Below are 24,241 nucleotides of genomic sequence, written 5' to 3'. Positions count from 1 at the left end.
ATGGTCTGATTGATACAGATGGTAATGGGGGACCTATGAACAAAAAAAGCAATCATTAAAATGGCATGGGCTTCCCCTTAAAAATACATGTCCGTCTCTTATCCTTGATATGGATATCAAGAGGGACCAAAAGCATATAGAAAGAAGCTGGTGCTACTACCCATTAATCCATAAAGGGAGCTCATGGGTGCTTGATCTTCAGTCACATGTCTGAAAGTATTAAACCACATGATCCGCCCCACTGATGTTGCTTCTAAAATCTTGAATTTATTAAAGAAACCACAGTGTACAGTGTGCAAAATACATTTAGTTAACATTAGAGATGAGCGAATCGAAGTATCCGAAGTGGAATTCGAGTCGAATATCGGAAAAATTTCGATTCGTGCCGAATCCGAAAAACAGCCTAATTCGGACGCGCGAATCGAAATTTTTCCGAAAATGGCGGCTGACATGTGCGGCGACGGAGCGGGGATGTCGGGGAAGGCGCGCAGACAAGGCGCGCTGCCCCATAATGCATTCCTCAACGACATGTGATCGCATCAGCCAATCAGCAGCCAGCCAGCCAGCACTGTGTAATGGTCGAGGTATATATAGCGGCCATTTTGGAAATCTTCATTTGCCTGCAGTCATTGAACAGAGGCAGACCGCTCTGTACTAGGGACAGGGACAGAGTTAGGGCCACAGAAACGAGAATTGGGGACAGAGAGAAGTTACTTAGGGACAGAGAACCATTACTCAGGGACACAGACTTGTTAATGAGGGCCACAGAATCGTTATTTAGGGACAAAGAAACGCTAGTTAGGGCCACAGAATTCATACTCAGGGACAGACAGAATTGTTACTCAGTGCCAGAGAATTGTTACTTAGGGCCACAGAAACGTTATTAGGGCCACAGAATTTTTACTCAGGGACAGACAGAATTGTTACTGAGTGCCAGAGAATTGTTACTCAGGGACAGACAGAATTGTTACTGAGTGCCAGAGAATTCTTACTCAGGGCCACAGAATTCATTCTCAGGGACAGACAGAATTGTTACTCAGGGACAGACAGAATTGTTACTGAGTGCCAGAGAATTGTTACTCAGGGACAGACAGAATTGTTACTGAGTGCCAGAGAATTGTTACTCAGGGACAGACAGAATTGTTACTGAGTGCCAGAGAATTGTTACTCAGGGACAGACAGAATTGTTACTGAGTGCCAGAGAATTGTTACTCTCACAGACACAAAATTGTTACTTGCACAGACACAGAATTGTTACTTGCACAGACACACAATTGTTACTCAGGGCCACAGAATTCATACTCAGGGACAGACAGAATTGTTACTGAGTGCCAGAGAATTCTTACTCAGGGCCACAGAATTCATACTCAGGGACAGACAGAATTGTTACTCAGGGACAGACAGAATTGTTACTGAGTGCCAGAGAATTGTTACTCAGGGACAGACAGAATTGTTACTGAGTGCCAGAGAATTCTTACTCAGGGACAGACAGAATTGTTACTGAGTGCCAGAGAATTGTTACTCTCACAGACACAAAATTGTTACTTGCACAGACACAGAATTGTTACTCGCACAGAGACAGAATTGTTACTCAGGGCCACAGAATTCATACTCAGGGACAGACAGAATTGTTACTGAGTGCCAGAGAATTGTTACTCAGGGACAGACAGAATTGTTACTGAGTGCCAGAGAATTGTTACTCTCACAGACACAAAATTGTTACTTGCACAGACACAGAATTGTTACTTGCACAGACACACAATTGTTACTCAGGGCCACAGAATTCATACTCAGGGACAGACAGAATTGTTACTGAGTGCCAGAGAATTCTTACTCAGGGCCACAGAATTCATACTCAGGGACAGACAGAATTGTTACTCAGGGACAGACAGAATTGTTACTGAGTGCCAGAGAATTGTTACTCAGGGACAGACAGAATTGTTACTGAGTGCCAGAGAATTGTTACTCTCACAGACACAAAATTGTTACTTGCACAGACACAGAATTGTTACTTGCACAGACACACAATTGTTACTCAGGGCCACAGAATTCATACTCAGGGACAGACAGAATTGTTACTGAGTGCCAGAGAATTGTTACTCAGGGACAGACAGAATTGTTACTGAGTGCCAGAGAATTCTTACTCAGGGCCACAGAATTCATTCTCAGGGACAGACAGAATTGTTACTCAGGGACAGACAGAATTGTTACTGAGTGCCAGAGAATTGTTACTCAGGGACAGACAGAATTGTTACTGAGTGCCAGAGAATTGTTACTCAGGGACAGACAGAATTGTTACTGAGTGCCAGAGAATTGTTACTCAGGGACAGACAGAATTGTTACTGAGTGCCAGAGAATTGTTACTCTCACAGACACAAAATTGTTACTTGCACAGACACAGAATTGTTACTTGCACAGACACACAATTGTTACTCAGGGCCACAGAATTCATACTCAGGGACAGACAGAATTGTTACTGAGTGCCAGAGAATTCTTACTCAGGGCCACAGAATTCATACTCAGGGACAGACAGAATTGTTACTCAGGGACAGACAGAATTGTTACTGAGTGCCAGAGAATTGTTACTCAGGGACAGACAGAATTGTTACTGAGTGCCAGAGAATTCTTACTCAGGGACAGACAGAATTGTTACTGAGTGCCAGAGAATTGTTACTCTCACAGACACAAAATTGTTACTTGCACAGACACAGAATTGTTACTCGCACAGAGACAGAATTGTTACTCAGGGCCACAGAATTCATACTCAGGGACAGACAGAATTGTTACTGAGTGCCAGAGAATTGTTACTCAGGGACAGACAGAATTGTTACTGAGTGCCAGAGAATTGTTACTCTCACAGACACAAAATTGTTACTTGCACAGACACAGAATTGTTACTTGCACAGACACACAATTGTTACTCAGGGCCACAGAATTCATACTCAGGGACAGACAGAATTGTTACTGAGTGCCAGAGAATTCTTACTCAGGGCCACAGAATTCATACTCAGGGACAGACAGAATTGTTACTCAGGGACAGACAGAATTGTTACTGAGTGCCAGAGAATTGTTACTCAGGGACAGACAGAATTGTTACTGAGTGCCAGAGAATTGTTACTCTCACAGACACAAAATTGTTACTTGCACAGACACAGAATTGTTACTTGCACAGACACACAATTGTTACTCAGGGCCACAGAATTCATACTCAGGGACAGACAGAATTGTTACTGAGTGCCAGAGAATTGTTACTCAGGGACAGACAGAATTGTTACTGAGTGCCAGAGAATTCTTACTCAGGGCCACAGAATTCATTCTCAGGGACAGACAGAATTGTTACTCAGGGACAGACAGAATTGTTACTGAGTGCCAGAGAATTGTTACTCAGGGACAGACAGAATTGTTACTGAGTGCCAGAGAATTGTTACTCAGGGACAGACAGAATTGTTACTGAGTGCCAGAGAATTGTTACTCAGGGACAGACAGAATTGTTACTGAGTGCCAGAGAATTGTTACTCTCACAGACACAAAATTGTTACTTGCACAGACACAGAATTGTTACTTGCACAGACACACAATTGTTACTCAGGGCCACAGAATTCATACTCAGGGACAGACAGAATTGTTACTGAGTGCCAGAGAATTCTTACTCAGGGCCACAGAATTCATACTCAGGGACAGACAGAATTGTTACTCAGGGACAGACAGAATTGTTACTGAGTGCCAGAGAATTGTTACTCAGGGACAGACAGAATTGTTACTGAGTGCCAGAGAATTCTTACTCAGGGACAGACAGAATTGTTACTGAGTGCCAGAGAATTGTTACTCTCACAGACACAAAATTGTTACTTGCACAGACACAGAATTGTTACTCGCACAGAGACAGAATTGTTACTCGCACAGAGACAGAATTGTTACTCAGGGCCACAGAATTCATACTCAGGGACAGACAGAATTGTTACTGAGTGCCAGAGAATTGTTACTCAGGGACAGACAGAATTGTTACTGAGTGCCAGAGAATTGTTACTCTCACAGACACAAAATTGTTACTTGCACAGACACAGAATTGTTACTTGCACAGACACACAATTGTTACTCAGGGCCACAGAATTCATACTCAGGGACAGACAGAATTGTTACTGAGTGCCAGAGAATTCTTACTCAGGGCCACAGAATTCATACTCAGGGACAGACAGAATTGTTACTCAGGGACAGACAGAATTGTTACTGAGTGCCAGAGAATTGTTACTCAGGGACAGACAGAATTGTTACTGAGTGCCAGAGAATTGTTACTCTCACAGACACAAAATTGTTACTTGCACAGACACAGAATTGTTACTTGCACAGACACACAATTGTTACTCAGGGCCACAGAATTCATACTCAGGGACAGACAGAATTGTTACTGAGTGCCAGAGAATTGTTACTCAGGGACAGACAGAATTGTTACTGAGTGCCAGAGAATTGTTACTCTCACAGACACAAAATTGTTACTTGCACAGACACAGAATTGTTACTCGCACAGAGACAGAATTGTTACTCAGGGCCACAGAATTCATACTCAGGGACAGACAGAATTGTTACTGAGTGCCAGAGAATTGTTACTCAGGGACAGACAGAATTGTTACTGAGTGCCAGAGAATTGTTACTCTCACAGACACAAAATTGTTACTTGCACAGACACAGAATTGTTACTTGCACAGACACACAATTGTTACTGAGTGCCAGAGAATTGTTACTCAGGGACAGACAGAATTGTTACTGAGTGCCAGAGAATTGTTACTCAGGGACAGTCAGAATTGTTACTGAGTGCCAGAGAATTGTTACTCAGGGACAGACAGAATTGTTACTGAGTGCCAGAGAATTGTTACTCGCACAGACACAAAATTGTTACTTGCACAGACACAAAATTGTTACTTGCACAGACACAGAATTGTTACTCGCGCAGACACAGAATTGTTACTCAGGGCCACAGAATTCATACTCAGGGACAGACAGAATTGTTACTGAGTGCCAGAGAATTGTTACTCAGGGACAGACAGAATTGTTACTGAGTGCCAGAGAATTGTTACTCAGGGACAGACAGAATTGTTACTGAGTGCCAGAGAATTGTTACTCAGGGACAGACAGAATTGTTACTGAGTGCCAGAGAATTGTTACTCGCACAGACACAAAATTGTTACTTGCACAGACACAGAATTGTTACTCGCACAGACACAGAATTGTTACTCGCACAGACACAGAATTGTTACTCAGGGCCACAGAATTCATACTCAGGGACAGACAGAATTGTTACTGAGTGCCAGAGAATTGTTACTCAGGGACACCTAATCGTTGAATTAAATAGTATGTCAGACAACATGCAGAGGAGTGGCAGAGGAGGCAATGTTTTAGGAGCGAGCAGACGTGGCAGCAGAGGAAGGGGTCGAGGCAGCAGTATTCGCAGCCAGAGGCCAGTGCTCCCGGTGTCATCCAGCGGTCGTGTCTCCACCGACAACCCTGCCGTCATTGATTGGTTGGCTCGGTCGTCTTCCTCTTCCCAGGTCACCTCTGACACCTACAGCCAACGGTCGGTGGGTACGTCAGACACAACCGTTAGTTGGCATGGCCCGGGACCAAGCCCACTGAAATCACGTGTCCTCTACCTGCCCCTGTCCTTTGCTGTTCCCTCACCAAGCGAAGTATCGCATGCTGTGGGCTCAGCCCCACTGTACAGTGAGGAAGAGCTAACAGAGGGCGGTCAGGAACGGGGGGAGACATCGGCCTTTTCAGCAGCCAAGCGAACAAGTACTGGCGAGGAGAGTGGCTCGGTAGCCGGTCTAGAGACAGGTCTGTCTCCTGACCCAGACGCAGCCGAGGGGGCTAGTAGTGAGGCGGAGACCCTACTTGATGATGAGGAGGTTGATCGCACTTGGCAGCCTCGTCGTCATCAGGCAATTTCTTCCGCATCATCAGGAGAAGAGGGTGGCAGCTTGGCAGCGAGCAAAACAGTCGGTGGGTTGCCCAGGAGACAGCAGCAGGGTCGCATCAGTGTCAGTGGAGCCAAACGTCCACGGAGTAGAGCACCAGCTCCACTGCAGCCTACCACCACGGCCAGTAGTGGTGCCGGTGCGCACGGAGGAAGTAGCAGTCAGCCAGTGAAGAGTAGCGGGGGCAAAGTTTCCTACTCGGTGGTGTGGCAATTTTTCCTCAAGCCGCCCGAGGAAGTAAACGTAGCCGTATGTCGACTATGTGGCCAGAAATGCAAGCGTGGCCAGGGGGCCCATGTTGGGACTACAGCGTTGCGTCAGCATATGCAGCGTCACCATTCGGTGGCCTGGGAAAACCGTGATAAACATACGGCGGTTCTGCCTGCCCCAGCCCCCGCTCCATCACCCGCTCCGTTACTTGCTCCGTCACCCGACGTCGTCAATCGCCCTCTATCAGCCAGTCAAGGCTCCAACACCTCTGCTGAGGGGAGTTGTCGCTCGTTGGCATCTTCCGCTCGTTCAGATGCTCCTTCTCCTGCTACTCCTCTTCTCGGATTCCGTCAACAGTCTTTCTTGGAATCCGTATCCAAGAGACAACAGTTTGCGAGCACGCACCCGACGGTGCAAAAGCTGAACGTCCTCCTGTCCAAGTTGCTGGTGCTGCAGTCCCTCCCTTTCCAACTGGTGGACTCAGCACCTTTCCGAGAAATGATGGCTTGTGCCGCGCCGCGGTGGAGAGTGCCAAGCCGTCATTTCTTTGCCCAAAAGGCAGTGCCAGCCCTGCATTCACATGTAGAAGAGATGGTGGGCCAGTCTTTGAGCATGTCGGTCTCTGCCAAAGTGCACGGCAGCGCCGACGTGTGGAGCTGTAACTACGGTCAGGGACAGTACATGTCATTTACGGCCCACTGGGTGAACGTGGTGCCGGCACAGCCGCACCAGCAACTTGGACAGGTCACGACGCTTTTGCCTCCACGTTTGCACGTCCTTGGTCCAGCAAGCATGTCCGCCTCTACCACCTCTTTTTCCGCCGTGTCCTCAGCCGCCACCCCCGTGCCAAGTCCCATTACCCGACCGGCATATCACATGTGCAGGGCGCAACGGTGTCACGCTGTGCTGCACCTGGTATGCCTTGGCGAACGTAGTCACACAGGGGAGGAACTGCTGAGTGTAATGAACAGAGAAATCGACAGATGGCTGTCTCCGCGCAAACTAAAAATCGGAACCATGTTGACTGACAACGGAAAGAACATGGTGTCTGCTCTGCGTCAAGGAAGGTTGTGCCATGCGCCATGCATGGCTCACGTGTTCAATCTGGTTGTCAAGCGGTTCCTAAAATCCACCATCCCACTGCAAGACATCCTTAAAATGTCACGTAAACTGTGCATGCATTTCAGCCATTCCTACACCGCAAAGAACACCCTCATTGAGCTGCAGCGGCAGAACGGAATTCCACAGCATCGCCTGATCTGCGACGTTGCAACAAGGTGGAATTCAACCCTACACATGTTAGACCGCCTTTACGAGCAGCGAAAGGCCATCACCGATTTCCTGATGTTACAAGCGGATAAAGGTACTCCCCTGTGTAACTTAGATGTCAGCCATTGGCAGCTCATGCGTGACACCTGCCGCTTGCTCAGGCCCTTTGAGGAGGCCACGCTATTCGTGAGTCGGCAGGACTATGGGATGAACGACGTCATTCCTCTGTTGCACGTCCTGGAACAAATGCTGTTAACAATGGCTGGTCAGGGTGCGGTAGACGTGGCGCACAGATCTCAACGCCACATGACCCCTGTGGGGGCAGGACAGGAAGAAGAGGAGGAGGTAGAGGAGGACATTTGTGCTCAGGAATTATTGAGTGAAATGGGTGGTTTTTCCACTCAGCGGACAGGAGTGGAGGAGCAGGAGCATCTGGTAGAGGAGGAGGAGGAGGAGACAGAGGACCCAGACGCACCGTGGCAGTATGCTGTGGAGATGGAGGCAGGGAGTCCCTCGCATTCCTTGGCACAAATGGCCCATAGCATGCTCGGTTGCTTGCGTAGCGACAGCCGAATAATAACCATCAGACAGAGGGATGACTTTTGGCTGTCCACCTTGTTGGACCCTCGCTACCGGTCCAAAATGGTGGCCTTTTTCACACCTGCTGAGAGGGAGGCCAAAATTACGTACTATAAAAACCACCTATGTAGTCAGTTGGTCTCTGCCTTTGTGCGCCATCGTCCATCCTCAGACACTGTGGGCCCTGTGCGCTCGCGTTCCGCTGGCATGGCAGCAGGGGAGGGGTGGGGTGGTAGGAGCAGCGGCAGCTCCACCAGCAGCGGCTGCCTCAGTCTGCAGTCGATGATGAGTAGCTTTCTTCACCAGCGCAGTGAGGAAACTACTAACCAGCCGCAGCAGCAGCAGCAGCATCAGGTGGACCTGGAGCAGGAGCTCAAACAACAGGCTTGGGCCTACTTGGACAGCACCCTGCCAACCGAGGTAGACAATCCCCTTGACTACTGGGCAACGAAACTTGACCTTTGGCCCCAACTAGCTGAATTTGCCCTTGAAAGGCTGTCATGCCCGGCCAGTAGCGTGGCATCGGAGCGCGTGTTTAGTGCGGCAGGAGGTATTGTAACTCCGCGGAGGACACGACTGTCCACCCAAAGTGTGGAGAGACTCACGTTTGTGAAAATGAATCAGGCGTGGATTAGTCTGGATTTCAAACCACCAGTTCCTGACACAACTGACTAAATCCGCCATGAATCATGCCTCAAACATGTGCCACTTTCAGGTCTCCTCACACTGCTGGTGTGTTGAATTTTTTGACATAGGGTGCTGGCAGATTACGGGCCTCCTATAGCTGCTGCCAGGCCCCTAATCTGCCATAGGCCCCTATATACCACCTCCTCCTGCTGCTGCCAGGTCCAGAGTCTCTCATGGGTCCCTGTACGGCCTCCCATTGCTGCTGTCTCCATCGCCACACTCTGCTGCCATGTGCCACTTTCAGGTCTCTTCACACTGCTGGTGTGTTAAATTTTTTGACATAGGGTGCAGGCAGATTACGGGCCTCACATAGCTGCTGCCAGGCCCCTAATCTGCCATGGGCCCCTATATACCACCTCCTCCTGCTGCTGCCAGGTCCAGAGTCTCTCATGGGTCCCTGTACGGCCTCCCATTGCTGCTGTCTCCATCGCCACACTCTGCTGCCATGTGCCACTTTCAGGTCTCTTCACACTGCTGGTGTGTTAAATTTTTTGACATAGGGTGCAGGCAGATTACGGGCCTCACATAGCTGCTGCCAGGCCCCTAATCTGCCATGGGCCCCTATATACCACCTCCTCCTGCTGCTGCCAGGTCCAGAGTCTCTCATGGGTCCCTGTACGGCCTCCCATTGCTGCTGTCTCCATCGCCACACTCTGCTGCCATGTGCCACTTTCAGGTCTCTTCACACTGCTGGTGTGTTAAATTTTTTGACATAGGGTGCAGGCAGATTACGGGCCTCACATAGCTGCTGCCAGGCCCCTAATCTGCCATAGGCCCCTATATACCGCCTCCTCATGCTGCTGCCAAGTCCAGAGTCTCTCATGGGTCCCTGTACGGCCTCCCATTGCTGCTGTCTCCATCGCCACACTCTGCTGCCATGTGCCACTTTCAGGTCTCTTCACACTGCTGGTGTGTTAAATTTTTTGACATAGGGTGCAGGCAGATTACGGGCCTCACATAGCTGCTGCCAGGCCCCTAATCTGCCATGGGCCCCTATAAACCGCCTCCTCATGCTGCTGCCAAGTCTAGAGTCTCTCATGGGTCCCTGTACGGCCTCCCATTGCTGCTGTCTCCATCGCCACACTCTGCTGCCATGTGCCACTTTCAGGTCTCTTCACACTGCTGGTGTGTTTAATTTTTTGACATAGGGTGCTGCAAGATAACGGGCCTCACATAGCTGCTGCCAGGCCCCTAATCTGCCATGGGCCCCTATATACCGCCTCCTCATGCTGCTGCCAAGTCCAGAGTCTCTCATGGGTCCCTGTACGGCCTCCCATTGCTGCTGTCTCCATCGCCACACTCTGCTGCCATGTGCCACTTTCAGGTCTCTTCACACTGCTGGTGTGTTTAATTTTTTGACATAGGGTGCTGCAAGATAACGGGCCTCACATAGCTGCTGCCAGGCCCCTAATCTGCCATGGGCCCCTATATACCGCCTCCTCATGCTGCTGCCAAGTCCATAGTCTGTCATGGTCCCTGTACGGCCTCCCATTGCTGCTGTCTCCATCGCCACACTCTGCTGCCATGTGCCACTTTCAGGTCTCTTCACACTGCTGGTGTGTTAAATTTTTTGACATAGGGTGCAGGCAGATTACGGGCCTCACATAGCTGCTGCCAGGCCCCTAATCTGCCATGGGCCCCTATATACCACCTCCTCATGCTGCTGCCAAGTCCAGAGTCTGTCATGGTCCCTGTACGGCCTCCCATTGCTGCTGTCTCCATCGCCACACTCTGCTGCCATGTGCCACTTTCAGGTCTCTTCACACTGCTGGTGTGTTAAATTTTTTGACATAGGGTGCAGGCAGATTACGGGCCTCACATAGCTGCTGCCAGGCCCCTAATCTGCCATGGGCCCCTATATACCACCTCCTCCTGCTGCTGCCAGGTCCAGAGTCTCTCATGGGTCCCTGTACGGCCTCCCATTGCTGCTGTCTCCATCGCCACACTCTGCTGCCATGTGCCACTTTCAGGTCTCTTCACACTGCTGGTGTGTTAAATTTTTTGACATAGGGTGCTGCAAGATAACGGGCCTCACATAGCTGCTGCCAGGCCCCTAATCAGCCATGGGCCCCTATACCGCCTCCTCCTGCTGCTGCCAGGTCCAGAGTCTCTCATGCCATGTGCCACTTTCAGGTCTCTTCACACTGCTGGTGTGTTAAATTTTTTGACATAGGGTGCAGGCAGATTACGGGCCTCACATAGCTGCTGCCAGGCCCCTAATCTGCCATGGGCCCCTATATACCGCCTCCTCATGCTGCTGCCAAGTCCAGAGTCTGTCATGGTCCCTGTACGGCCTCCCATTGCTGCTGTCTCCATCGCCACACTCTGCTGCCATGTGCCACTTTCAGGTCTCTTCACACTGCTGGTGTGTTAAATTTTTTGACATAGGGTGCAGGCAGATTACGGGCCTCACATAGCTGCTGCCAGGCCCCTAATCTGCCATGGGCCCCTATATACCGCCTCCTCATGCTGCTGCCAAGTCCAGAGTCTGTCATGGTCCCTGTACGGCCTCCCATTGCTGCTGTCTCCATCGCCACACTCTGCTGCCATGTGCCACTTTCAGGTCTCTTCACACTGCTGGTGTGTTAAATTTTTTGACATAGGGTGCAGGCAGATTACGGGCCTCACATAGCTGCTGCCAGGCCCCTAATCTGCCATGGGCCCCTATATACCGCCTCCTCATGCTGCTGCCAAGTCCAGAGTCTGTCATGGTCCCTGTACGGCCTCCCATTGCTGCTGTCTCCATCGCCACACTCTGCTGCCATGTGCCACTTTCAGGTCTCTTCACACTGCTGGTGTGTTAAATTTTTTGACATAGGGTGCAGGCAGATTACGGGCCTCACATAGCTGCTGCCAGGCCCCTAATCTGCCATGGGCCCCTATATACCACCTCCTCCTGCTGCTGCCAGGTCCAGAGTCTCTCATGGGTCCCTGTACGGCCTCCCATTGCTGCTGTCTCCATCGCCACACTCTGCTGCCATGTGCCACTTTCAGGTATCTTCACACTGCTGGTGTGTTAAATTTTTTGACATAGGGTGCTGCAAGATAACGGGCCTCACATAGCTGCTGCCAGGCCCCTAATCAGCCATGGGCCCCTATACCGCCTCCTCCTGCTGCTGCCAGGTCCAGAGTCTCTCATGCCATGTGCCACTTTCAGGTCTCTTCACACTGCTGGTGTGTTTAATTTTTTGACATAGGGTGCAGGCAGATTACGGGCCTCACATAGCTGCTGCCAGGCCCCTAATCTGCCATGGGCCCCTATATACCGCCTCCTCATGCTGCTGCCAGGTCCAGAGTCTCTCATGGGTCCCTGTACGGCCTCCCATTGCTGCTTTCTCCATCGCCACACTCTGCCATGTGCCACTTTCAGGTCTCCTCACACACTGCTGGTGTGTTGAATTTTTTGACATAGGGTGCTGGCAGATTACGGGCCTCCCATAGCTGCTGCCAGGCCCCTAATCTGCCATGGGCCCCTATATACCGCCTCCTCATGCTGCTGCCAAGTCCAGAGTCTGTCATGGGTCCCTGTACGGCCTCCCATTGCTGCTGTCTCCATCGCCACACTCTGCCATGTGCCACTTTCAGGTCTCCTCACACACTGCTGGTGTGTAGAATTTTTTGACATAGGGTGCTGGCAGATTACGGGCCTCCCATAGCTGCTGCCAGGCCCCTAATCTGCCATGGGCCCCTATATACCGCCTCCTCATGCTGCTGCCAAGTCCAGAGTCTGTCATGGGTCCCTGTACGGCCTCCCATTGCTGCTGTCTCCATCGCCACACTCTGCCATGTGCCACTTTCAGGTCTCCTCACACTGCTGGTGTGTTGAATTTTTTGACATAGGGTGCTGGCAGATTACGGGCCTCCTATAGCTGCTGCCAGGCCCCTAATCTGCCATGGGCCCCTATATACCGCCTCCTCATGCTGCTGCCAAGTTCAGAGTCTGTCATGGGTCCCTGTACGGCCTCCCATTGCTGCTGTCTCCATCGCCACACTCTGCCATGTGCCACTTTCAGGTCTCCTCACACTGCTGGTGTGTTGAATTTTTTGACATAGGGTGCTGGCAGATTACGGGCCTCCTATAGCTGCTGCCAGGCCCCTAATCTGCCATAAGCCCCTATATACCGCCTCCTCATGCTGCTGCCAAGTCCAGAGTCTGTCATGGGTCCCTGTACGGCCTCCCATTGCTGCTGTCTCCATCGCCACACTCTGCCATGTGCCACTTTCAGGTCTCCTCACACACTGCTGGTGTGTTGAATTTTTTGACATAGGGTGCTGGCAGATTACGGGCCTCCTATAGCTGCTGCCAGGCCCCTAATCTGCCGTAGGCCCCTATATACCGCCTCCTCATGCTGCTGCCAGGTCCAGAGTCTCTCATGGGTCCCTGTACGGCCTCCCATTGCTGCTGTCTCCATCGCCACACTCTGCCATGTGCCACTTTCAGGTCTCCTCACACTGCTGGTGTGTTCCATTTTTTGTCATAGGGTGCTGGCAGATTATGGGCCTCCCATAACTGCTGCCAGGCCCCTAATCTGCCATGGGCCCCTATACCGACTCCTCATGCTGTGACGTTGCAACAAGGTGGAATTCAACCCTACATATGTTAGACCGCCTTTACGAACAGCAAAAGGCCATCACAGATTTCCTGATGTTAAAAGCAGATAAAGGTACTCCCTGTGTAACTTAGATGTCAGCCATTGGCAGCTCATGCGTGACACCTGCGCTTGCTCAGGCCCTTTGAGGAGGCCACGCTATTCGTGAGTCGGCAGGACTATGGGATGAACGACGTCATTCCTCTGTTGCACGTCCTGGAACAAATGCTGTTAACAATGGCTGGTCAGGGTGCGGTAGACGTGGCGCACAGATCTCAACGCCACATGGCCCCTGTGGGGGCAGGACTGGAAGAAGAGGAGGAGGTAGAGGAGGACATTGGTGCTCAGGAATTATTGAGTGAAATGGGTGGTTTTTCCACTCAGCGGACAGGAGTGGAGGAGCAGGAGCATCTGGTAGAGGAGGAGGAAGAGGAGACAGAGGACCTAGACGCACCGTGGCAGTATGCTGTGGAGATGGAGGCAGGGAGTCCCTCGCATTCCTTGGCACAAATGGCCCATAGCATGCTCGGTTGCTTGCGTAGCGACAGCCGAATAATAACCATCAGACAGAGGGATGACTTTTGGCTGTCCACCTTGTTGGACCCTCGCTACCGTTCAAAAATGGTGGCCTTTTTCACACCTGCTGAGAGGGAGGCCAAAATAACGTACTATAAAAAACACCTATGTAGTCAGCTGGTCTCTGCCTGTCTGCGCCAACGTCCATCCTCAGACACTGTGGGCCCTGTGCGCTCGTGTTCCGCTGCCATGGCAGCAGGGGAGGGGTGGGGTGGTAGGAGCAGTGGCAGCTCCACCAGCAGCGGCTGCCTCAGTCTGCAGTCGATGATGAGTAGCTTTCTTCACCAGCGCAGTGAGGAAACTACTAACCAGCCGCAGCAGCAGCAGCAGCATCAGGTGGACCTGGAGCAGGAGCTCAAACAACAGGCTTAGGCCTACTTGGACAGCACCCTGCCAACCGAGGTAGACAATCCCCTTGACTACTGGGCAACGAAACTTGACCTTTGGCCCCAACTAGCTGAATTTGCCCTTGAAAGGCTGTCATGCCCGGCCAGTAGCGTGGCATCGGAGCGCGTGTTTAGTGCGGCAGGAGGTATTGCAACTCCGCGGAGGACACGACTGTCCACCCAAAGTGTGGAGAGACTCACGTTTGTGAAAATGAATCAGGCGTGGATTAGTCTGGATTTCAAACCACCAGTTCCTGACACAACTGACTAAATCCGCCATGAATCATGCCCCAAACATGTGCCACTTTCAGGTCTCCTCACACTGCTGGTGTGTTCCATTTTTTGTCATAGGGTGCTGGCAGATTACGGGCCTCCCATAGCTGCTGCCAGGCCCCTAATCTGCCATGGGCCCCTATACCGCCTCCTCATGCTGCTGCCAAGTCCAGAGTCTCTCATGGGTCCCTGTACGGCCTCCCATTGCTGCTGCCTCCATCGCCACACTCTGCCATGTGCCACTTTCAGGTCTCCTCACACTGCTGGTGTGTTCCATTTTTTGTCATAGGGTGCTGGCAGATTACGGGCCTCCCATAGCTGCTGCCAGGCCCCTAATCTGCCATGGGCCCCTATACCGCCTCCTCATGCTGCTGCCAGGTCCAGAGTCTCTCATGGGTCCCTGTACGGCCTCCCATTGCTGCTGTCTCCATCGCCACACTCTGCCATGTGCCACTTTCAGGTCTCCTCACACTGCTGGTGGGTTCCATTTTTTGTCATAGGGTGCTGGCAGATTACGGGCCTCCCATAGCTGCTGCCAGGCCCGTAATCTGCCATGGGCCCCCGTACCGACTCCTCATGCTGCTGCCAGGCCCGTAATCTGTCATGGGCCACTGTTGTCGCTTGTTGGCATATTCCGCTCGTTCAGATGCTCCTTCTCCTGCTACTCCTCTTCACGGATTCCGTCAGCAGTCTTTCTTGGAATCCGTTTCCAAGAGACAACAGTTTGCGAGCACGCACCCGACGGTGCAGAAGCTGAACGTCCTCCTGTCCAAGTTGCTGCTGCCAGGCTCGTAATCTGTCATGCGCCCCTGTACCGCCTCCTCATGCTGCTGCCAGGTCCAGAGTGTGTCATGGGTCCCTGTACGGCCTCCCATTGCTGCTGTCTCTATCGCCACACTCTGCCATGTGCCACTTTCAGGTCTCCTCACACTGCTGGTGGTTTCCATTTTTGTCATAGGGTGCTGTATGGCCTCCCATTGCTGCTGCCTCCACCGCCACACTGTGGCTCCACACTCTGGTTTTGGCCCCGTGACTGCCCAAATGAGTGAAGTGTGCGGTGATTCTAAGATCGACGGCACTCATCTGCATGTCATACTGACTGACAGTATTATTTCTCTTCCCCAGCAGACTCCAAGGGCATTTAAATTAAAGGTACAGTGTTCTGCACTAATATTAAGTCTCTCTGAAGCCTAGAAACACCCTTTTTTAAGTTAAATTCACAGCGAATTTATTCGACTCGAATCGAATATTGTCCACGAATTCGCCGAATCAGTCGAATCGAATTTTTCATTTCTTCGCTCATCTCTAGTTAACATGTTTCAGCCTACATGGCATTAATCATAACCATGCCAAGTTATGTCAAAAAAACTAGAAAAGAAAGCATGGAGCCCCAACAAAATCCATGCAAGCCATTATCCAGGCATGCAGCTTGGCAGGCCAGAAAAGGAAGGGGGGTGAACATGCACCACCACAGCAAAAACCATACCAGGCCCCATGCTTTCAACAGCAGGAGTACATTGCCAGGGGAGACAAGAGCCTTTTTTCTACAATGATGGCCAGGTGGTTTTAGGGGTCTGTGGGTGGTGGGCTTATTGGATGCTGGAAGTAACCTTTAACAATAAGGGGACACCTACATACAACCCCCATGTAAATTATGTACATCCATCAATCAGTTGATGATACAATACCTTGGAAGGACTGTTTGTAGAGATAAGGAGTCACTATTGACCTACAGAATTTCAGAACAATGGAGAAGTTTGTTTTGTAAATAGACCTGGGAAGTAGGGAAACTTAAAAGAAGTTGAAAGAGTTCTAACCAAATTAGACCCAGTTTCTCTTCCTATAAACAGGGCAAAAAGTTAAATAAAACCCCTGGTCTATGTTTATGAGAACTTCAAAAATCACAAACATGGGATTGTGAACAGGACAAACTTTTTTTGCCCAAGTGCACATCCTGCGACAGTTCAGACAATGAGAGTAGGTCAGTATGTTCACCAAACAAAGGCCATTCTGGGGGTTATTTACTAAAACGGAAGCGTACAAAACCTGGCACAGCTCTGCATAGGAACCGATCAGCTTTTCAGATTTTATTGCCAAAGCTTAACTGAACAAGATGAAGTTAGAAGCTGATTGGCTACCGTGCACAGCTGCACCAGATTCTGAGTGCACCAGTTTTAGTAAATCTATCCCTGTATACTTAACAAGAAGTCAACATGAGAGGAACTCTGAAAAATAGCTTGAAACCAAAGGAAAAAAAATGGAATTATATTTTTCAGAATTGTATAAAAATAAAATTTGATACTTCTGGAATATTTCAGGAAAAGGCTAAAAGAAAGTTAAGTATTAAGATGCGCATCCATTGAAATGCATATGTCTGAGATGGAATATCATATTATTTTAAGGAAGACTGAAAGGAAAGTTATAATCCCATTATCTATATAGTATGTTGGACTTTTTATCATTATTGTTAGAAATATTGTATGTGTGCTACAATTGCCATAATCAATAAGTAGTTTAGTATACAAATTATACATATTTTTTTCTTGTTACATTAGAAAGTACTGATCATAAATTAGGAATCATATCTACTTTCCAAGGCATTATGCAGTTTTCACAAGGTCCAATTGGTTATAGTGAAGTATTAATTTTTCCCTACCACAGATTAGTTACTTCTGTTTCCAATTAAACTCAAAATAGTAATGAGTTCTCTGAGAGTGATACTCAGTGGCCAAAAGGGCGGTAGTGCAAAAATAAACATGGGTTTGGTTATTAAATTAATTCACCAATAGGAATAAGGTGCCACCTTCTGGGTAACCTTCTGGGCCAGGTTTATTCAAATTTTCTGACTGTATTGTGTGCCATTATATAAAAGAGGAAGTCAGGTAGAGAGAGGAAAGACTCATCACACTAAGGACACACAAACCATCTAAAAGGACCATCTACACAGCCATCATCTGACACTTTACTGGGCCAGGACACACAGCTCCAGCCTATTATCTAGATGTCATTTTGGGGAAAGCTCAACTCCACCCATTTTTGGGTCTGACAATGAGTCATCTAAAATATTACCTTATAATTGGAGGGTAATTATAGTCTATTTTCTGGTGATTCTTCTTTTCTAGATTAACATAACCAATTGCCATCTTTCTTATTGCAACCTAATAGCTCTCTGCCCAAATTATTTTTTTTGTTTTTATTGTTATTTGTTTCTTTTATCATTATTATTATTTTTCTGTGCTTGGGTCATAATGGCATACAGTTTTGCTTAGTTTGACGCTTATTCCTTCTGCATGGAAATAACAGTTGAATTCCATAAAACACAGACTATTATCAGATAGTTAGTTATCATTGGTTATTTTGTCTACAGAGGGAAATTATGTATTGAATTCATCCTATATATATGTCATCTATTATTTTCGAACTTTTATCCAAGTTATCGTGGTGTCTATGTATACCACAATCGGGCTATTATATTAAGTGTTTGTAAGTTACTCATATAAAAGAATATACATTTATTTCATAATCTAGTCCCTATTCACACAGATTTTGTTTATGTTCTGAATTTTGTTTGGCTAAAACTTAACTCAGAGTAACTAAATCAGTTAAATTATTTTTATAAATTATTTTTATATTTGGAGGCATTTTTAGCTGACTAAATTAATTGTCCAGGCATTCCTTGACATAACAAGTACGACTTCAGGTGTGACTTGGCATAAATCTGCGTAACTTAATGCACAGATGTCAAGGCAAGTCACACCAGAAATTGGCAAAGGTAGTGCAGGAGCTATGTTTCAAATCGGTGTGACTCTGACTTGGTCAGAGTTGTGCTGATTAGAACGGTTCAATTGCTGATCATAGGGTGTGACTTGTCATGTGATTTGATACTTTCAAATTGCCACGAAAGTTGCAACGGTGTGAACCAGGGCTTATTGTGATTGCTTAATTGAACAAGTTGAAGTTAGAATAAAGTGGAAATACTTGTGAGCTATAATGTGATATTCCCTAATTATAAAATAATTAATAAATATTCAATTAAATAACCTTAATCATTATTATTATAAATTAATAGTGCAGGAACAACATACACCTACTCATACATAGTGCATTAAAAATGTAAATATAATCATATATGTTGCGCTCTACAGTGTGCTTCTGAATTCCTAAACCATATCGCCATGTAATATACAAAATGTGAAATACAAAATTAATTAAAACACAATAAGTAAAACGTGCTGAGAAAGTGCTTCAAACAGTGCAAAACGGTGTGAAAGTGCATATCAAAACATAATAGTCCACTCTGTGCTTTCAATTTTAGCAATGTGCAATACTGTGCCGTGATCCACTCTCAGCGTCAAATAATGGGTGTCCGCTCACCTCCTGTATTAGCCAAACTATTAGTATGGCTAATAACACTTTTTGTCCTTATAGGACTAGGTGGTATTTTCCATATAGAACAGATATAATCCTCCTGTAGATGGATGTATTGTAGTACCAGCTTCCTCCCACCAGGGATCTCCCTCTCTCCTCTCCAAGACCACTCTGCCTTAGTAGGTGGATGGGGGAACAGATATCCCTCTTACTGTGCGGATCTAGTAGCTGACTCCACCTCTCGGTATAATGCCGTCATGCAAGAGGAAACAATAATAGTGCCTTATCCTTTATAAACAATGTAGCTTTATTTTATGTAATGCGCACTCACATGTAACAATCCATAAAAGGCGCCAGGATGGCCTATATAAAGAGCATGGTGAGGTGGCGTCCAATTGATTCCCCCTGAGGAAGCCACGTGACCTTGTGGCGTAACGCGTAGGGGAGGGGCTCTGACATCATGACGCCATTACGAGATACGGCGAGAAATAGACAGTGGACCTGGTATTATACACTGCTCTTTTATGGATTGTTCCATCCACACAGTAAGAGGGATATCTGTTCCCCCATCTACCCACTAAGGCAGAGTGGTCTTGGAGAGGAGAGAGGGAGATCCCTAGTGGGAGGAAGCTGGTACTACAATACATCCATCTACAGGAGGATTATATATGTTCTATATGGAAAATATCACCTAGTCCTATAAGGACATAAAGTGTTATTAGCCATACTAATAGTTTGGCTAATACAGGAGGTGAGCCGACACCCATTATTTGACACTGAGAGTGGATCACGGCACAGTATTGCTAAAATTGAAAGCACAGAGTGGACTATTATGTTTTGATATGCACTTTCACACAGTTTTGCACTGTTTGAAGCACTTTCTCAGCACGTTTTACTTATTGTGTTTTAATTAATTTTGTATTTCACATTTTGTATATTACATGGCGATATGGTTTAGGAATTCAGAAGCACACTGTAGAGCGTGACATATATGATTATATTTACAAGTTGAAGTTAGAAGTTGCTTGGCGAGTATACTATGTGTGCGGAGCACATAGCAATCTGCAGTTGTTTTTAAACAAAGCGGTTTCTTATCTTACTGAATGGATACCTAAAGAGGAGATATGGAGCAGGAGAAGGAGTGAAAGATCCCTGCGGGGATAGTGGCAAGGAGGATAATAGCATTGGGAAGCAATTAAGGGATACCCACCACTCTTCACACGGTGCAACAGAATATCTAAATTTCCATATGTGAACAAAAAATGGAGTAAGCCTATCCACAGGCTGAAAAGGAGGTGAGCACATAACCTAATCACAATAAGGAGTCATTGGGAAATGCAATCACTTATATTTTGATCACGTTTATTGGGATTTATCACTTTTGTATCAATAGAATCAATTTCATTGACTTTCACAATTGTTTTTGGATCACATCATATTTTGGGACTATCAGCAATAAGTGGTTATTAGTGATTTTATGTTTTTTGTTTTTTTGTTTTGTATTTACCTTTATATTTTATTTTATTTTTTCATATTTTTGTTTTAAATCATATATTTTGATTGCGTTATCATTATATTGGTAACAATTGATAATAATTAGGGCCGCGACATTTATTGAAAAATTTTTTTTGTTATGCAAACATGATATGAGGATGTGTTTCATGTCAGCGAACCTTATCTGATTACATTAAGTGGCTCACAAGTAATATTTAAGTTTAGAAGTTGATTGGTTACTACGCACAGCAGCACTAGATTCTGTGTGCTCCACTTTTAGTAAATCTCCCCCACTGTGTGTACCATGAGCACATTCCTACCTAATGCCCTCTTACCATGGGTATACCAACTCACATGCTTCCAGTAATGGCCTTTTACTGCTCAGAAGGAAATTTTTAATTTTAATTTAAAAAACAACCCTATAAGTTCTGAATTTGTCAAATTCCATGTTCAACACTCTCCATTATCATCAGTCTTTGCATTTTAATAATCAAATGCAATGATTATCCGTTTTTGTGCCCAGGAAATATATAGAAAATGTAACAATTACCCTACCATAAATAGACTAAAATGTTTATAAAGCACATTTTCCTATTGAAAAAGAGATGTCAAATGTCAGAGAATGTTTTTTTCACCTAGTGAATATCTGACCCCTTAAACCAGTTCATAATGGAAGGGGCAGCCATTTAGTTTCCCCCTTATAAATAAGGGTGAGTGTCGCATAGTTAATGTTTGTGAATGTTCAGCAGATGTGCTGCTGAATCTTGAATATCTATGCACCCTGAGCTTTCAGATGGTTTATTCTATTTCCTTTGGTTTAAAGATAGTGTACATTGATATGCAGTACTTTTATAGACTGGATAAATCTTTGTCAGTAAAAATAGGGAAGCTCATAGTAAGAATATTTGCATATATAGTCTAGAAAATTTAAAGAAACACCAATAAAACAGAAAGAACAATGATTCACTGTAGGCAATTCTTTCTTGCTCAGAGCATAGCAGATCCTTTCACAGTATGGCAGTAAAGTACAATGAACAAAGTGAAATATTTGAAACATTTTAAAATCTAGCACATGCATGCTATATCATGCTGCTTTGGAGCAGATTCATGGCTTAAATCAACTGCAGAGTTGTAGTTTCCTATGGATAAATAATTTAATGACTGTTTTAAGATTCTCTCTTATGTCTTTCATTCCTTGGTTAAAAGAAACTCCCATTAAACAGAAGCATTAGCAAAAACAGATTTTTTTTTCAACTGGCTTTAATACACTGCGTGTTAGTGATATGAACTCTAGGGGAACAGACCCAGAATTATCAGATATGTAAACTGTGTCTAGAGTATACATTTCCTCATAGCACTGTGGGATGGCCTAACTTCCCTAAATAATCATCAATATTTGCATTTCTTCCCCATACTTCTGGCAAACACACAGCTCTGACTGCAATATTACCTATAACTGTGTATTCAAGTTGATTTTGTATCCTCAAAATGGAAAACTAAAATCTCAAGTAAGATAATAACCAGTGGTCTCCAAACGTTGGCCCCGGGGCCAGAAGCGAGCCCTTTGCTTGCATTTATCAGGCCCTTGGGGCAATATTTCATCCTTAGGCACGAACAATGGGGCATAATTCCCTGCACTAAAATCAACGAAGGGGAACAATTCCTCTCAATAACATTAACGATGGGGCACAGTTCCTCCCATTGACACCAATGATGGGTCACAATTCTCCCAATTACACCAATGATGGGGCATGTTTCTTCCAACCCAATGACACCAACGAGGGCGCACAATTCCTCTCACAGACATCAAAGATGGGGCATTGAAAACTCTTTCTGATGTCAGGGCATTTTCTACTCCCAACAGCCACAGTCTGGCCCCCCTAAAGTCTGAAGGTCAGGGTTAGATGACGCTCTGTGGAACAGGTCACTTAGTATCGGGTAGATGTTTGAAGAATATTATTGAGTCATGTTATTTAGCTGTCATGTGTGAGGTTGTTATGACATTGGCCTCTCCATCATGCCTAGAATTTACTGACCCAGGAAACAGCTTTACCACGGTTTTCAGCAACCAATATATAGAGGAGAATTGAACTGGGTTGAAACTGGGTGTTTACCTCTTCTACATAAAAGTCTTACTGGGGATGGGTACCATTTCATGTTACTGTATGTGGAGAAGGATATTTGTTAGGGCAGTAGAAGCTGTTATGTAGAGACATATCATTTCAGCATCAGTTACAATTTATGAGATATACCACTCATTGTGTATAAAAAAACCAGTAACAAAATGCCGATTGTGTTCTTCATTTGAAAGTGTGACCAAATCCAGATATAAGTGGCACTCCATACAGTGCTCAATCACTGTATTCAATGTGTGCTTATAGCAACCACAACAGATTGTGCTGTGTGAAAGTAGGGTGAAGAGACAAAAAGTCACCAGAATTCCAGCAATGTTCATTTTCACTCTTTTATTTGTGAAAGCAGGGTCACATAGATCACGAAACGGCAATGTTTTGGAGCCTCACAAGGCCCCTTCCTTAAAGCAACAGAGTGTTAATGTGCCAGTGAGGCCCTGAAATGTCAGATTTTCTTTACTTAAATCATGCTGCTTTCACAATAAGAGTAAAAATGAACATTGCTGGAGTTCTGGTGACTTCTTGTCTCTTTATCCTGCATTTAAAGTTCAACTCCAGGAAATCTAAAAATTCTTGCTTGTACTGTGGCTGTGCCCACACTGCAAGAATTAACTGCTTGTTTCTGTTCAGGGGATTTAGAAAAGCAGATTTACTTACCTGATTCTCCATTTCTGCAGGCTCCTCTGTGCTGCTAGACTGATCACCAAAGCCTCATTCTCCCTGTGCTTTGGAGGAGCCTCTGCTTTGCTGGGACAGCCTTACTGCAAGGGAAAATTTGTAGGTTCCTTAAATCTGGGCTTTATATCTTGCAGTAGCCAAAAGAGTTCCTGTAGATTTACCACAATGATAATAAAGAATGCTATATTTTTCTTTTTAACTGCCTCCCATCCAGTCCATGTATATGAACAGCAGAATGGGAGCTTTACAAATGCAGGTGGATGTACTCATACGCCCTCCACATCACCAGTCTGTGCGCGTCTTCTTAAGTGTGCACCTGCAAGCCCAGTGTTTGCTATGTCCCTTGAACACAGTGAATCAAATGACCTGGAACAAGATAAAGGAAGTTGGTCCTGTATTTTGTGATTGCTGTATTCAATCACAGTGATCACATTTCTTTTTAACTGCCTCCCATCCGGTCCATGTATATGAACGGCAGAATGGGAGCTTTGCAAACGCAGGTGGATGTACTCATATGCCCTCCACATCAGCAGTCTGTGTGCATCTTCTTGAGTGTGCAACTGCAAGCCCAGTGTTTGCTATGTCCCTTGAACACAGTGAATCAAATGACCTGGAACAAGATAAAGGAAGTTGGTCCTGTATTTTGTGATTGCTGTATCCAATCACAGTGATCACATTTCTTTTTAACTGCCTCCCATCCGGTCCATGTGTATGAACAGCAGGATGGGAGCTTTGCAAATGCAGGTGGATGTACTCATATGCCCTCCACATCAGCAGCCTGTGTGCGTCTTCTTGAGTGTGCAACTGCAAGCCCAGTGTTTGCTATGTCCCATGATCACAGTGAATCAAATTACCTGAAACAGGATAAAGGAAGTTGGTCCTGTATTTTGTGATCGCTGTAGCCAATCACAGTGATCACATATGTAAACAAAGAGACAGAAAGCTTTGGACCTCTCTCCTATTGCGGAGATCGTCTGTGAGAGGAGAGAGAGCTGTAGCAGCAGTACTATCAGTATCTGTCACACAGTTTT

This window comes from Staurois parvus, unplaced genomic scaffold (assembly GCF_062004578.1).
Source record: "Staurois parvus isolate SC_StPar_1 unplaced genomic scaffold, SC_StPar_1.0 ptg000613l, whole genome shotgun sequence".
In the NCBI taxonomy this organism is placed as follows: domain Eukaryota; kingdom Metazoa; phylum Chordata; class Amphibia; order Anura; family Ranidae; genus Staurois; species Staurois parvus.
The sequence above is the reverse complement of the archived record's forward strand: the minus strand, read 5'-3'. Positions refer to the sequence as shown.